Source organism: Oncorhynchus masou, chromosome 23, assembly GCF_036934945.1.
Source record: "Oncorhynchus masou masou isolate Uvic2021 chromosome 23, UVic_Omas_1.1, whole genome shotgun sequence".
Classification (NCBI taxonomy): domain Eukaryota; kingdom Metazoa; phylum Chordata; class Actinopteri; order Salmoniformes; family Salmonidae; genus Oncorhynchus; species Oncorhynchus masou.
Genome location: NC_088234.1, coordinates 38,355,457 through 38,361,456, shown reverse-complemented (window position 1 = coordinate 38,361,456; position 6,000 = coordinate 38,355,457).

The following is a 6,000-nucleotide window of genomic DNA, read 5'->3' as shown; positions in this document are numbered from 1 at the left end:
GTTAAATGTGACCCATTTGTCAAATTTGATTTGTCTTGGGATGTCATACCTGGGTATTAGTTTGGTTTGTAGCCACTTAACAACTGACTTGGCATCCTCACGTGCTGTTGGTATTGCCTCAACCCACTTGGGGAACCTATCTACCATAACTAGGAGATAGTGTTTGTCTTTTAGAATACATTGTCGGGGCCCATGTCGGTGTAATCTATACTAATATCCTGAAAACATGCATCGGGTACTGGGTATGAGCCCATGGGTGTCTGATAGGGTTTCTTAGGATTGTAGCTACCACAAATGCTGCACTCGTCACAGAATAAGTGTCATATCTTTCATGTGAGGGTGCCACCAGATGTGAGACACCCTCTGCAAAGTCCTTAGTTTGCCTTCGTGGGTGGGCCCATGAGCTTCCCGTATTAGTTCTGGGCATAGATTGGCATGAGCCACCAATCTGCCGTCATGGCATCTCCACAGTCCATCCGGTCCTTTGGTCGCCCCCTTCTGTCCCCAAACTGAATGTTCATATGGTCCTGCCGAGATCTAGAGCTCTTTTATGTGTTGTTCTGTTAGTTCCGTCTGGGGTGGTTGAGTCTGCAGCACCATTTGTCTTGGCGTGTAACCACCAGCTTCTTTGGCTGCTTTGTCAGCTGCATCATTCCCCTCACTGACTCTGTTTTTCAGTTGTTGATCTCCTTTACACTTCATGATGGCCACCTTTCCGGGTAGAGAAACGGATGCAATCAGTTTTTTCATCTGTGCCTTGTGTTTGATTGGAAGGTTCCCGGTGGTGGTGAAGTTGCGCCTCACCCATTGTGGTCCATCCGTATGAACTGCTCCATGGGCATGTGCCGAGTCTGTATAGATATTCACAGTCTTTCCTTTTCCTCTGATGAGGGCCTGTGTCAATCCGATGATTTCAGCTAATTTGGGCAGGTGCAGGTTGAGAGATGATGGCTGATTGAAGGGTGACATCACGAGGTGAGCTGTTTTTTTTCAATAGCTTTTGCTACTGCAGCAACGTATCTGGAGCATGTTGTCTGTCCTACCTCAATGTGGTCAAGTTTGGAAGAGTAGTACATCAAGACCCTTCTCTCCCCCTCTTGTTTCTGGAATAGGACGGATGAGGTGAATCCTTCCTTTTCAGAAACATCCAAATGGAACTTGTTCTTGTAGTCAGGTGCAGTCAGAGCTGCTGCCGCTGATAAATCTGTTTTCAGGAGTGCTATGGCTGTTAATGCTTCAGCCGTCCAGGCCAGGGGTGCATGGAGGTTCCTTGATCGTAGGATGACCAGTGCTGCCACCCCCTCTGGGCCACACACAATGGTACAACACCTGATAGGTGGGGTCAGGTGCATCATGTCTTCGTCCCAGTCTTCAGTTTAGGGGCAGTCATCAGTTTCTGTTGCATTGAGTGTGCAATGGATCTCAGCTTGTGGAGTCTTGTATGGGTGCAGAGTGTAGATTTGAGCTGTCAGTTGGTTGAACTTAAACTGGATGTGAGGGGTGGTAGGCCCTGTGGGTAGGCATTTTAGCCAGTACACTTCTTGGGTTTCAGACAGTGTGGGCATCTTTTATGGCCAGGGCATGGTGTTCCCTGCCATACCTTGAAACTGTGGTTGGTTGTAATCTTGCTGCTCCTGCTGCATGTGGCTAGATTCTGGGTGGTTGTATGCTGGCTGTTGCTGAGGTCCTGGGTGGTTGTAGTGAAAAGGGGGTGGTGGTGTGGTTGTTGATTGTGCCTTCTGTGATGTCAGCTGAGGCCCCAGCAAGCACACCCATCATATCAGGTTTCTTGTATGGGCGTGTCCTCTTTGTCTCCACTATTGCCCATGGGCCTATTCTCAGCTCAGCCTCCGCTCTCTCTCTCTCCCTTGTTCCCTCCTTCTTGAATAAATGGCCCCTATTTCTTTCTACCTCACAATCTTTTCCGTGCTTCACTGCCTCCTCTAACTCTCCCTCCATAATGATGAGTTGCTCTCTTGACGGGGAAACTCCACTAAGGTAACCTGCCTGGGTCCATCTCAGTCTAATTCCCCCCATATCTTCTTTATCAATTTATACTCCTGTTTTCCTCCTGCCCTTTCCTGTATTCTCTGATCTAAATATTCGTTGAATTTGAGTTTGGGAACAGTAATTGAGGCCATATTGACGATGCACTATGTCTGGGTCCTATAGCTATCTTTGTGCACTTAGAGTTTTGTAGAATTACTATACTATAATATCGAAAAGGGATATTTGCTAGATAATTATGCATCTAGGGTAGTTTATTGGAGTAGACTGTACTAAAATATTGAAAAGGGATATTCGCGAGATAATTATGTGTCTAGGGTAGTTTATTGGAGTAATTCTACAACTTCACACACTTCTACTGCCTGGCCAATTGTTATTGTCCCAAACGCCTACTTTTGGGTCAATGACAATGCATTCAAATCCCTTCTGTAATATTTGTCAAATTAATTCTAGGCAACACCAACAGCACCAAGGGAACAAAAATCAATTCGTTACACAGCACGGCGGCCGCACGCCCCCGCCCAAACTTTTGACTCGGCGGTCAAATTTAGAGTCGGTGGTCGGTATCACTCGGTCTCATGAAACGGTCAATCAGTGACATTAATCTGGAGAGATCAGGTTTAATTCCTTCACTCCTAGTCCAATTCTTAACTTATTAACTGATTATCCTAGTGGGATGTCAACTCCACTAGTCCCAGTCTTGCTTAATACGTCTCTAACAATTAACAAAACATTTCATCACAATTCATTTCACTAATTCATCAAATTCCTCACTGTTCACCCAGTTGATCGCCACATCCACCAGTGCCAGACTGTATGAATAAGATTTATCACATATCACATTTCATCTCACTAAGTCATCAAATTCCTCACTGTTCACTCAGTTGATCGTCACATCCACTAGTGCCAGACTGTAGGAATAAGATTTATCACATAATTGCACAGATATCATTACGCAATGCCTTTGGTTATCGGATAATTTTTTTCAAAAATTTAACAGCAATTCATACTCACGCCTGAGTAGTACTGATCATAATTTGGGATATTGACTATAATATAATATGCAGATTTTGATTTAACAGGTTCTGCTTTCCTTATATTTGTCAAGCTCTTGGATCAGTCTTCCTGAGGCGAGTTGAATCCCTGATGGCTCCTTTCAGACAGGTCGCCCGTCCTTTGAATCTGTCGTCAACTTGTCTTTTCTCTCATCAACTCTCTATGGACTGAATTCATGGGTTTAAACCATCCTCTGCTACCATTTCTTGATGAATAAGTATATGGGAAATGAGATCAAGTTGAGACTCTGGACAAGGCGGATAAGGTATAATAAAAGACTGTTTATTCAATGCATAATGATGTCTGGCAAAACGTGTGCACGGCTCCTTCGTCCAGCTCTTATGGAACTTTCGGAAAAAGATCCCTTAAATACATTGAAATGACGTAGGTAGATTCTGGTAGTCCTGGCTTCTGGTAGGTTGCTTGTAGGTGATAGACAGTCCCCTCCAGCCTGGTGTCCGTATCCCATTGGTTCTCGACAGAGTCTTTGGAGCCCATCCCGAAGGAGGTCGGGTGTTTGTGTTTTAGGAATTTCAGTATATATGTTCAGTATATGTGTTATCTCAGTCAGTCACCCGTACAGGGTTGTACCAGTGCGATTAGTATCTAGAGAAGAACAGGGGGAGGGTAGGGTTATGACACAGTGTGCAAGCCACAATTGCATGGTTAGGCCACAGGCAGGCAACAGTCAGTGAATGCGTTATTACATGCGTTTAATATGTTTCTTACATTCGGGAATGTTTTAATCGTTGCTATGGGAACGACATCTTCAACGCACGTTCTAATGAACTCGCACACCGAATCAGCGTATTCGTCAATGTTGTTGCCTGACGCAATACGAAACATGTCCCAGTCCACGTGATGGAAGCAGTCTTGGAGTGTGGAATCAGCTTGGTCGGACCAGCGTTGGACAGACCTCAGCGTCGAACATCCTGACCGGTTGCATCGCCGCCTGGTATGGCAACTTCTCGGCATCTGACCGTGATGCGCTTACAGAGGGTAGTGCGTATGGCTCAGTACATCACTGGGGCCAAGCTTCCTGCCATCCAGAACCTATATACTAGGCGGTGTCAGAGGATGGCCCAAAAAACTGTCAAAGACTCCAGTCACCCAAGTCAAAGACTGTTCTCTCTGCTACCGCACGGTAAGCAGTACCGGAGCGCCAAGTCTAAGTCCAAAAGCCTCCTTAACAGCTTCTACCCCCAAGCTATAAGACTGCTGAACAATTAATCAAATGGCCACCCGTTTATTATCTATGCGTAGTCACTTTACCCCTACCTACATGTACAAATTACCTCTACTAACCTGTACCCCCACACATTGACTCAGTACCAGTACCCCCTGTATATCACCCCATTATTGTTATTTTATTGTTACTTTTTATTTTATTTTTTACTTTAGTTTATTGAGTAAATATTTTCTTAACTCAATTTATTGAACTGCATTATTGGTTAAGGGCTTGTAAGTAAGCATTTCACGGTAAGGTCTGCACCTGTTGTATTCGGCGCATGTGACAAATAAAATTTGACAAAAAGGCCTGACATTTATTCTAAGTAAATAGGAAAGTCGGGACAGGGAGGACAGAAGGAAGAGACAGAAGAGAGGAGGCATTTTTTTTACAAGATTAAGGGTGGGACACAGCCAGTTGAATAAGACTTTAAATGTGAAAGGAAAAGCATCCAACAGGAAAATGGGATTATTGTCAGGAAACCGAGACAGTGGAGCATGTACTGAAACAGTGTGGGTAGTATGAGAGGGAATGAGAGAGGCTGAGATCCAGTATGAGGGAGAAGGGGATACAGGAAATGAGTTTAAAGAGTATACTGAGTAGAACGTAATTAGATACAGCCTCAAACATTTTGTTGTCTTTTTAGGGAAAAGGGGCTGGCAGGTAGGATTTAGTTTCTCCTTGTCTCTGGCCCACACCCCAGTACAGTAGATGGTGGTAATGCATCATACCGTTGGATGCCAACAGCCCCACCGAAGAAGAAGCAACAACCCTCTTAGGAAGCTCTTCTGCCAGATAGCTGTACTGCTAGATCGAGAAGAGAGTAGCTGTAATGGATACGGAAGATGGCGTAAACTGAGGTTTTGTTTGAAACTGCTAGTGAGTCGAGTGAAGCTAATCGTACAGAAGGTGAGGATGAGTGGGTTACAGTGGCGAAGAAAAAGGGAAACGAGAAGTAAAGCTCTGTTGGAAAATAGGAAGGTTAGGGTTTTGGATAAATGCTATCTGTTTAACGTCTCCATGAAAATCTGAGAGTCGGTGAGAGTCACGAAGTGGTCTTATTTAGATTTGTTTGTGTGTCTGCAGAGAAGAAAAATTGTGTGTTAAGACTGAAAAAGATATCGGAGTGGAATGTTATTTCTGGGGTGGCGCAATAAATAAAGGTAGAGGATGTAACTGAAGACATCGATGGAGTGGTTGGTGCACGTCGATTGACCTGTATGGTGGATGTAGAAAAGAGTCTCTCCCTTCCATTGGCGATTTTAGCATGTAAATCTGGTGGGGCAACAAAAAACAATTATGTGGGATGCATGTCATACACAACACAACACTAAACATTATATTAATTGCACTGTAATGGTGACAAACGGTGCCCACAAACTTTTAAAGCCTACATAAAGCTGTCCCAACAGCAGTGCCAACATCTTACCACCTCTACATCTGGCTATCAGTGGAGCCTTGTCTGGCAGCAAAACAGTTAATTCAGCCTCATTTACTGCCTTTTAAAAAAACATAGTTGATATGGCTGACTTTCTTAAACAAATGTGGTTTCTAATGTCAATTGAGATGTACAAACTATGGCATAAAGGGGACGACAAGCAAATATGAGGCAATCCGTCATTTTGATTAAAACGTTAATGAGCGAGCTAGGGCGGACGTAGTCAATATAACTATTTGTTTAGCACTTTTGAAATGCACAGTGACAGAAT